We start from the raw sequence: 11,554 nt of genomic DNA, 5'->3' as shown, positions 1-11,554 counted from the left end.
ATAGCGACCTTGTCGAAAGAAGATCCTGGTGTGTCTGTAATTATCATAGGCTGTTTTGTTTTGACTCGAACGAGTTTTTTGAGTTGACATTGTAAGCATTGCTGGATGTATCTTTGGACGTCGGCTTTCAAGTTCTCCCAATAATAGTTATGTTTTATTCTGTTGTAAGTTTTTTGTAACGCCACGGTGTCCTCCTGTGGGTAAGCAGTGCATCTCTCCAATAATGACAGTTCGTAAAATCTTTAGGTGGATATTTGACTAATCCATTACATATAATCAATTTAACGGGTATATTAACGAATGTTGACAGAAGTTGTGATTTAATATTATTCCATGGTACGTTATTAATTGTTTCCGTTTTTGCAATACTAATTGTTTCTAATTTTAAATCTTGAATGATATCGTGTAGATTATTTACGGTGGTTGATATTTGGTTTAAGGTCATTGTAGGACCCTCCTGTTGTCCTTCTATAATAGGCAGAGCTATGTGGTAGTAGTTTTTATATTTTATGGCCTTAGGTTTGCCTAGAGCAAGGGACCCAAGACTTGGAAGGCTATTTCGCTCGAAGAGTTTTTGTGAGCCTGAATCTAAAGGTTTTCCGTTGGTGTCAACAAAATACATTACGTTATCTTTTCGTAAAAATAATAATTCGCGACTTTCTATGACATTACTTTTGTTTTCGATAAATTTTGTCCTTGCTTTCCGTAATTTAGATTGATAATTTCTTCTTCGTCTTTTTCTTCTTCTTCTTCTTCCTCTTTATCTTCGTCCTTATCTGGCGCGTCTGTTCTTCTTTCGATATCTTGAACATTTTTACTTTGTTCCTTTTGATTTATAGTTTGGCTTCGAGTTTGTATTCGATCGCGTTTAGGTAGTGGTGGTTCGTTTTCTTCGGTAGATGATGTGGCATTAGTATGGTCATAAAACGGTTCATCTGTTTCATTGTCCGAAAGATATAAATGAAAATCTTCGTCTTCGCTTTCTCCCTCATCGTCGGATTCTTCTAACATCCTAGAAATTTTCTCTGCATCTTGCGAATTATTAGGATTCAGCGGCTTATCTTTTATAATATTACATTTTGCTTCCATGAGATTTGCAGGATTCCGTGATAATGCGTCTGCATTTACATTAGTTTTCCCAGTTTTGTATACAACATCATAATCGTACTCTGCTAGTTTCAGTCTCCAGCGTAATATTCGCATGTTTGCGTCTTGTGCATTCTTGAACCACGTTAAAGGTTTATGATCAGTAACTAAAGTAAATTTTCTTCCGTATAAGTATGGTCTAAAATGCTTTACGCAATAAACTATGGCTAGGGCTTCTTTTTCATAAGTGTCATATTTTACTTCGTTATCTGTTAGAGTACGTGATGCGTATGCGATCGGTCGGTCTCTGTTTATTTCTCCTTGTGATAGGATTCCGCCTATGGCTATTCCTGAAGCATCTGTAGTCAATATGAATGGTTTCGAGAAATCGGGATATTGTAATACAGGTTCTTCGCATAACTTTTGTTTCAAGATTTGAAATGATTCTTCTTGTTCGGATGTCCATTCGAAATTTGTGTTGTTTTTTAATAAGGACGTTAGCGGTTTAGCAAATTTAGAGAAATTGGATATAAAACGTCTGTAGTATCCGGCAAGTCCTAGAAATTGTTTAATGTTTTTCGGCGTTTTCGGTCTCGGAAATAATTTTACAGCTTCTAATTTTTTGGGATCTGGTTTTACTCCATCTTTGCTAATTACGTGTCCTAAATATGTTACTTCCGATTTCAGAAACTCGCACTTGTCAGGCTGTAGTTTTAAATTAGCTCTTCGAAGACGTTCTATTAGAGCGTTGTATTTTCTTTCATGTTCTTCTAATGACTTGGCATAAATAACTATGTCATCCATATATACAAATAATTCTTCCCCTGTAGTCCTGTCAATACTAAATCCATTAAGCGTTGAAAAGTAGCCGGAGCGTTTTTTAAACCGAAGGGCATTCTATCGAATTCGTAATGTCCGAAAGGAGTTGTAAAAGCGGTTTTATGACTGTCGGCCGGATCCATTTTTATTTGATGAAATCCGGATGCGAGATCGCATATGGAAAAATATTGCGCTCCCCCTAACTGATCTAGTATATCAACAATATTAGGTAGTGGGTAAGCGTCTCCAATAGTTTTTTCGTTTAAGGCTCGAAAATCGAGAACCATCCTCCAGCGTTTATTTCCTTTAGAATCGTCTTTCTTAGGCACGATCCATATGGGCGTATTGTAAGGCGACTGCGAGTGTTTCACTATGCCTCCCAGTAGGAGGTCCTCTACCTGCTTGTTTATTTCTTCTTTATGTATTTGCGGAAATCTATATTGCCGAGTATTTATCGGGTGATCATCGGTGGTCGTTATCTGATGTTGCAAAACGTGAGTTGCGGTTAAATTTTCTCCGGGAATGTGGAAACGATCTTGGCTATTTGCTATTAATTTTGTTACGTTTCCCTGTTCTTTTTCATTTAAATGCTCTAATCGCAATAAGTCGATAATTTTAGAGAGTCGATCTTCCTTAGTTTCCTCGGAAAGTACCAAGCAATGATGCGGCTCAGAAGTTGTAATGTCAAACTCGTGTTTAGATTTATGTTTTCTCGTAAATTCATCTATTATTTCTTGAGATTTATTACATAAGGACGTAGAAAGTTTCGAAGACGGCTTATTCTTGTGATTAATTTTCCGAGAATTTTCGGTTTTTCTAATGTTCGAATTATATTCTTGAGCCTCTTGGACGAGGTCTTTTATCATAACATAGGAGGTTTCTAGTTTATTTTTATCGTTTTTTCTTGTAAATAATCCATCCTTTGGAGATGTAAAGTCTAGAGAGGATAAAGAACTTCTTTCCTTTTTAGGATAAGGTGTCGATTTTCGTAGTGAGGTTTGGTAACCTCCCTCCTTGCAATCGACGGGGCTGGAATTTTCTGACGAGGTTTGGAAACTTCCCTCCGAAATTCCAGAATTAATTTTTTCTAAAGAGGTTTGGCAATTTACCTCGGAACTGGAATTTTCTGTCGAGGTTTGGAAACTTCCCTCCGAAATTCCAGAATTATTTTTTTCTAAAGAAGTTTGGTAATTTACCTCGGAGCTGGAATTTTCTGTCGAGGTTTGGAAACTTCCCTCCGAAATTCCAGAATTAATTTTTTCTAAAGAGGTTTGATAATTTCCCTCTTCAGAGATTGTTAAATTATTAGAATTTTTATTTGTATAAGTTTTATTTCCTCCTTTAATTTTGTTTCTTTTGTTTTGATTCATCCCTTTTGTTTATATTTTCAAGTATTTCGTCTTCGTTTCTTTCTTGAATTTTATTACCAATTTCAGCATCTTCATTGAGAATGATATTATCATGGATTCTAAAAGCGTCTTCATTTATGAAATTAATTCGAGTTTCGTCGATTTTCCTGGAATCCTTCAATGATCTTGTTGATTTTTCCTTGTCGAATGTTGCAATGTTCGAATTATGGTCATCGAATAATTCGTCTAATGGTTTTAAATGTAATGTCGGCACACGGACTTCCACCTCTTCATCTAGAGTGCTTATGATATTCAAATAAGCCTTTCCAGAAACGTTTTCCACTATTGTATCCCCTAAATAAATTCCGTGCTCTACCTTTAACTTCGGTATGTATCCTATTTTTATTTCAGGATTGATTATTCTTACATAAAATAATGACTCGGATCTTGGTTGTACGGTAATAGTTTCGGGGGAGGAGAATGGCATATTAATTCCAGAAATGTTTAGATGTCCCTCCGCGTAATCTATTTTTGAAGAAGTTTGCTTGAAGAAATCATTTCCAAGTATTCCGGATTGTGGAATCGGAAAGTCGTCGGATACAATGTGAAAAGATACAGATATTCCGAAAATTGTTAACATAATTTCTCCGAGTGTGTAAACAGGATAATTATTTATACCATTTAATTTTAAAATATTATCGAAATTTATATTAATATCCTTAGGTGTGAATTTCTCTTTAATTATATTCGGTCCGGATCCTGTATCTAGCATGAGAGTTATATGAGCGGATGCTTTGGTGAGCTGGACCTGAACAGTAGGCACGCGACTGTCTTTAGCGAGGGTCACTGTCACAGGCCGTACATCTGGGTTTCGGTTTATTTGGCGTCCTGCTGAGTGGACGGGTGTGAAGCTTGCTCGGGTCCCTGTCGCACACCCGACGTCGAAGGCCTATTGTAGTTTCCCTGATCTTTTTCTTTCCAACGATTATTACTCGCGATCCGTAATTGACAGTTTTCAAGAAGATGTCCTTGTGCCTTACAATATCGACAAAAGGAGTTGGTTGTAGGTGTTGAATTCGTTCTAGTGCGGCAATCTTTAGCGATATGTCCTATTTTGTTGCAGATTTGACAAGTAACGGTAGTTTTATTTATTGAATTGCGTTGTTCATTTTGTTTCTTCCAACAATTATTAGCTGAATGACCAGTTTTATCGCACCATTGGCAAATTACAGAGGTTTTATTGGCTTGATTATTGTTGTTATTTTGACGACATAGTTTCGCGTCGTGTCCGATTTTAGAACATAGTTGACAGGTTATAATTCGTTGTTGGATTACATTTACTGGTTGGCGATATTGAGGATCGCGCAGGCGACATTTATCTGCACTGTGTCCGCGTTTTTTGCAAATCTGGCAAATCAGAATTTCGGTTCCCAAGGCTCCTGGAAGTTGACCCAAAGAGGATGACTGTGTGAGCTTCCTGCAGTTACTAGCCACGTGTCCTTCTTTATAACAGATCTGGCAAGTTTCTCGTATTCGCGGCTTGTTTTGACCTGAGTGAGTCTCTTGTCCCTGTCGTAAATCTGTCATTGCCCGAAGTTCTCTTTCTATTCTTAAAGCGTCAGCAACGGTTCCATGCACGTCTAAGTCTCTCGCAATTCTTTGTTCTATTTCGGGTTTAAGTCCTCGGATAAAACATTTGCACATGTCACCTTCTAATGATGCCTTTATATTTTGATCAGGTAAAGAACGACTAGTACTACGGTATGCTTCTAAAATCTGTTTTCCCAGCAATTTTACGCGATTTGCATATGTGACTACATCTTCTTCATTTTTTTGGTAAACGCGTCCTAATTCTCCTTGTAGTATGTATACATTTTTAGAAGGTCCGTAAATTTGTTTTAAATATGAAGTCAAATTGGATACTGTGTCAAAATCTTGATCTTGGATGGTTCGTCGGGCTTCGCCGACTATTCGGGTTCTTATTACTTTGGTAAACTGTGCTTCAGCTTCTTTAGGTAGCATGGATTTAGCTTCCTCACATCCTTCGATAAAATAACTGAGCGGAATATTTTTACCATCGAAAAAAGGAACGGCTTCAACCGCGTATTTTAAGGTAGCAAATGGGTTTTGATGAGTCATGGTTTCGGACCTATCAAAATCTTTTTCTGCTTTATAAATAAGAGTATTAGTAAGTGTGTAATATTCTTGGCAAGTTATATCGCCGGAATTGTCAGAATTTGGCTCGGGCGTGTCGGCTATTAAAATAGTATTATTTATGCTTGTGTCTGTGTTCTCTAAAGAAAGATCAAAATGTCTTGGTATAGATCCTACAGTTCTTTTTGGAGTAGATGTATGAGGTAAACCGGAAGTAGATGACGTAATTCCAATTTTAGATTTAGATTTTTTCTCTTCCAAAGCGAGTTTATAAAATTTTTCTACTTCTTTTTTATCGGCTTTACCTCGAGTCCCGTCACTCATTCCCGTTTCCTTGAATCGCACATATCAATCCCGGACGAGCCCCCAAAAATTACGTATGTTACGTCCAGGCCCGAGGAAGGATGGGCCGAAGGAAGGGCGTAACACGTGTATCCCGAGAACAGGTGCCTTAAGGGCAAGTGTCTCGGGTCGAGCGAGCCTGCGGGTGAGCCAAAAATAGGTCAACGACCACAAGAGTCGATTTTACGCTGTTTCTGGTCCAAATGCCCGCTCGTCGGTCCCCTTTTCGGTAAAGGAACTTAATCCTTTTTACCCGGGACGGGACCAAGTGCGATTCAGGAGCGTGGGTAACGAGAGGGGGAATTGATTAAGTTGAAGTGGAAATAAATTAATTAAATTTATTTTACATTACAAAAGATAAAATTTATATAAACATTTTAATTATTTATTACTCTAACACAATATTAAGTGTAATTGTGTGAATGTTTGTGGGTACATTAAGTGTGATTGTGTGTGTATGCGAGGCTGGGTGAGGTTGGTCAGAATCTGGAGGATATCTTTCCCTGAAGAATTCTACGGGAATAGCGATAGGGTATCTGGTGAAGGGAGTAAAGCAAGGTATGGGAATGTTGGAAGGAGCGGTGCGGAGAAAGGCCTTGAGAGTTGGAATATGAATAAGGCCAGGGCCCAAGGTGAATTGACCCGGGAGGATCGGGTGAAAGTACAGAGGGTAAGTCAGGGTGAGAATTTCGGAGAGGATCCGATCACTAAGATCGATGTCGGAGTAAACAGGGGGAGGAAGAAGAGGAGGAGACGAGGGATGAGGATCTGGGACTGGCGAGTGGGATGGAGAAAGAGAAGGTGATAGCGGCGGGAAATCAGACTGAAGGTCAGATTGCGCGTCATACACCGGGGAGTAACTGGGAGGAAGAGTTCCAGGAAGCAGATATGGAGAATAATTAGGGGAAGGAGTGCGAGGGGGAAGATGTGAGGAGTCTCGCGTGTCTCCTTGAAAATTATTTAAGAAGATCCGGGTAATAGGGAGATCCGCGTTTATTTGACTTAAATCTAACGCAAATGAGGAATCAGCCGCAGCCCGAGCCAGCAGTCGGCGGGTACGTCGATTACGGCGATATCGGAGTCGCTTAGTGTGGGCTCTAGCGGATTTCCTCGTGGGTTCCACTAGAGAAACGATTATTATGAGTAAAGGAAGTAGACGGGGGAGGGGAGGAACTTTGAAGATAAAAGAAAAGACTTACTATTTGGAAAACCGTGGACAAATCGAAATGAATTATCGCAGGACCCCCTTTGGCGTTGAGGATGGCGAGATATTGATCGTTGATGAAGACGGTGGTTGCTGCTGGGCTGCACTGACTCGATATGAAAGTTAATATGTCTCGAAACCTTTGAGTGCGTATATGAACGCCTGAGTCAATGAAAATATTTCTGACTGTACGAAACTTTGTCTGCTGTATGAATATTTCTGACTACGAATTTTTTTCTGACTCTGAGTTGTTCGAAGTTCGCGCTTATATATCGTTTTGGATTACCCTCTCCTAGCGTGAGGAATAAGGGAGGTTGACGAATAGAAATCTTTGTTAGATTTCCATGGCCTCCTCTCTGCCCCTACTTATGAGCATTTAGAACAAATGTAGCAAATCAGGATTTTATTATGTTCGTTCGCGAATAGGAGAGCATCTTCCAAAACGGGGAATTTAGGATTCTCAGTATCGCACAAGGGATGACTGTTACTACCCTCTTGCGATATTCGGTCACTCACGTTTTATGATTAGTTTCTTTTATTTTTTGATTTTATGAGTTTTTAAGAAAATATCGAATTGTTTGACTGAATCCCGCTTTATTTAACCGGATGCTACTTTTATTGCCTGTTATCATCCGATTGTTATTTTAGGATATGTACTGAGCATCCCGCTTTAATCTAGCTATTATATTTGGCTCTAGAAATCGTGTACGTGTACACCGGATACGGGAAAGAAAAGAATCGTAACATCCGATATCCGATCACTCGCGTTTTATGATTAGTTTTCTTTATTTTTGATTTTATGAGTTTTTAAGAAAATATCGAATTTATTTGACTGAATGCCGCTTTATTTAGCCGGATGCTACTTTAATAGCCCGTTAATATCCGATTGTTATTTTAGGGCATGTACCGAGAATCCTGCTTTAATTTGGCTATTATTATCGGCTCTGGAAATCGTGCACGTGTGCACCGGGTACGGGAAAGAAAAGAATCGTGAGTTCCCCTGGACGTAACACCTAAGTAACTTCTATAAAAATAAAAGATTTTAATTATTTTAATTATTATGTAATAAAACATTAAAAAATAAAATATTAATGTAAAAATATTAAATAAAACATAATTATACACACATGTACTTTTTCGCTTTGCTCCATAAATCTGCTGTAGTTGAAACCGTATCGATTTCAGTAAATTGTTTTTCAAGAGCGATTTTCATATCCAGATATAATTTATTAAGTTTATCTCTTAATGTTTTTTTACACATTATTCGAATTGATGAAAGCAATCCAATTTTAATCAAATCAATAAATGCAGGACTCTCAACAACCGCGAGTGGTTGGACATTTTCAACAATAAATCGTAGTATGGCAGTGTCTAACTTATTTTGAGTTATTCCAGCTGTTCCAGAACTCCATTTTTGTAACACACACTGCTTTTTTGTAACATTATTAATGTCTTCTTCATATTGACGTTTATTATGTGTGAGTTTAGATTTAGCTTTTTCCAAATCTTTTAAAGAATGTGGATGTTTTACCTATATTAATTCAATATAATTAAAACTTAGAAATAAAAGTAATATCATATATATGTATAGATAGGTATACATGTATGTATGTATGTATGTATGCGTGCATGTATATATGTATGTATGTATGTATGCTTGCATTTATGTGATATATTATATATACATATGTATGTAAATATGTGTGTATACATATATATGTATATTATAAATGTTACAATATAAAGAAAATAATAATATAGTAACTAAAAATTATTTAAAAGTTCAACTAACTAAAAAAGTTTTTAAACAGAAATAAAAGAAAGCATATCTAAAAAAAATTATAAAATTAATTTATAACAAAATACACACAAATATATAGATATATTGAAACAGATATATATGTAAATAACAGATATTAAGATATAAATTTTTATATTAATATTGTTTTAAATTTAAAAAAATCTGTTATAAAATACAAATAATTCTTTGTCATTTACAAAAATAAAAATAAAAAATTTAATGTTAAAAAGAAATAAAAGAATAAAAATATATATTAATTTATGAAAGAATTATTAATTTTTATATTTATTTAAACACACTTATTTATTTAAACACACTTTTACATGCTTTTTATACCTACTATTTTTATATTGGAGATTTGATTCAATGAACTAGAATATACGGTGCAATTGTGTACATTCCTTAGAATCTAAAAAAAAATTTTTTAATTTTACAAATTTTCTTGTATTCTTTTTTATTTAAATTGTCACGGGCCGATTTCCGCGCGGTCTTGTTTAGAAATTGGCGGGATCGGAAATCCGGGTTCGAGGTCTTGCAATAACCGAGAGCGTGAGTAAAAGAAGGAAAATAAGTAAGTTTATTGAATGTCTGGGATACAGTGTGTATGTGCGCGTGGTGGTTTGTGTGTGTGCGCGGGTATGTACATAAAACGCGTGCAATTAGACGTGAGCGCGATATTAGGCGCGCGGCGCTTGGCTATTGTTTATTACAATTTAATCGTGTTGTGGGTGCACGTCGTAGCGTGCCGCGAGAAAATTATTAAAGTCGCAGCGCTTGAATATGATAATACGGATATCGGAAATGAATTGTGTCGATCGTATCCTTTAAACGATGTTTATGCCGTGGTGTTGTGGTTCGGGCGCGGTCAATGACCGTCGATGCGGCGCGTCTTGTTTTTGTGCCCGTACGCCGGGAAAGCCCTGTTTTTACTGCGCTTTTTATTAAGTACGCTAGGTTTTCCCCGAATTTAATAGACGCGATTTCGGGGTATTTAAATTACTAGTCCCGTGCGGAAGGATTGCGCGGGAATGCAGTGCCGACGAGAGCGACTCGTCCGAGGCAGCTCTATTCTCTACCCCGGGAGAATGCACTTGCGTTTTGGCGGTCGGATGTTAGACCGGTTGTCGAGATCTCTCGACGGAATCGGAGTTCTCTCTGATTCCTTGGTTTCCAGTCGGTTTTTATTAAGATCGGATGGAGTGATCTGTTTTGAAGATCGAGAGCACTCGATGGAGGAAGAGTTCACTCTACCTCTTTCGTTTCAAAAGCGAGATTGAATTTTCGGAGCGGTCTAGGTTTCGGAGCTGCTACTCTTGATGAGAGCGGATCGGAAAAAGGTACTCATTATACCGAACAGGCCCTTTTTATACCGGCCTAATTGCCCGCGCCGGCGCGCGGCGGTATTACCCCTTCCGAACGGGTTACGAGAAGCGGTACGGTCGGAGGCCCGCTCGGAGGGGTTCGGGGTGCGCGCCGAGCGCGGGTTTTCGCCGGTCCGGATCGAGGCCCGTCGGCAATGCTCGGCTGTATTCGGGTTGTTGTAAACAATTTAAAAATGTGGGCGCACCGCGCCCCTGCCTCTGCCCGGCGGATGTTCTGCCGGGCGGCAGCTTCCGGCGGATCGCATGCCGGGAATATCTTATATTTAGGGGGTGCACGGGGTGCATCGTTACAAAATATTGAATTAATTACTATTATAAAAATATACAGTTATCGTTATTGCGTTTATTTTGCACAAAGTTTTTAAGAAATTAAGAAATTATTTTATATTTATATATATATATATATATGTATTTATTTATTTATTTAGATATTTATTTATTTATTTATTTATATGTATATTAACAAATAAAATATTGAAATTTATTTATTAACATAAATAAAAATAATAAGAAAACTAAACTTACGCTTATGTGCTTCTTTAAATTGGCTGTGGAGCTTTTGCTAGCATGTATAATTTTTTTGCCTAAACATAATTTGCAAGTAAATGCATAATTCTTCTCATTACTAAGTTCAGGTTCGAATACAAAAATTTCTTTGTATGCCGGCCATGGTGCCTTATTCAAGGATTTAGATGATGTACTTGGCGTATTCGCCTCTTCGGCTATCGTTTCCATTTCTGAGCAGATCCGATCGCTACAAAAAATCACAAACCAAGGCCAAAAGTTTTATTATTTTTATTCAGAGAGACTTATTATTAAATAATATTTCGTGTGATACAGAATAAAGCCGCACAATACTAAATTATAAGTAATGTCTTTTAATAATAAACGATTAAATAATTAAACATACTTACACTGTGAGAGATATAAAATATCACTTGCGACGTAGTCAGTGCAAAGTGCAAACCGCGAAATCAAAAACGAACGTAGCGTAGACAGACAGACCGTGTACGCGAGGAGATAACGGCCGTATAATAGCACAAAGATATAGAACCGCTGTAGAAGCCGAGACAGACCGCACGAGAGTACGGCGGAGAACGACCGCGTGATACAGTAATGCGGGAATATGCACTGTCAAGGAAGCAGAGAAAAGGTATGTGTACGGGAACACTTGCACAAATCGTGAACACATTGATTGGTACGATGATAAATATTACGAACTCCGTAATAAAAGCAGGACTGCGAACGCGACACGCTATTATTGCGACGTTACTTCTTCGATACCGGCACATGAACGATTGCCACGCGGTATAGCTTAAGGTTAAGTTAGTTCTTAGTTACTTCCTGCGCAGCCTTCTGTACAGAGGACAGGGCAGGTGCACATGCGCAACGGGCGTGCCAAATGGCGAACCTAGTG

General features: G+C 37.8%; 1 long non-coding RNA gene across 1 annotated transcript; it reads right to left on the bottom strand.

Moving 5' to 3' along the window:
* Positions 1-9,122: 9,122 nt before the first annotated feature.
* LOC112638955 lies at positions 9,123-11,202 on the bottom strand. The gene is made up of 3 exons (XR_003123231.1): positions 11,052-11,202; positions 10,663-10,891; positions 9,123-9,164 (listed from the first exon to the last, which is right to left on the bottom strand). It is a non-coding gene; the product is annotated as an uncharacterized LOC112638955 (long non-coding RNA).
* Positions 11,203-11,554: the final 352 nt, after the last annotated feature.

The sequence above is a fragment of the Camponotus floridanus genome, unplaced genomic scaffold (genome assembly GCF_003227725.1).
Source record: "Camponotus floridanus strain SB8 unplaced genomic scaffold, Cflo_v7.5 scaffold402, whole genome shotgun sequence".
Lineage (NCBI taxonomy): Eukaryota > Metazoa > Arthropoda > Insecta > Hymenoptera > Formicidae > Camponotus > Camponotus floridanus.
Note: the sequence above shows the minus strand (reverse complement) of the source record. Positions and strands in the feature narration are given on the sequence as shown.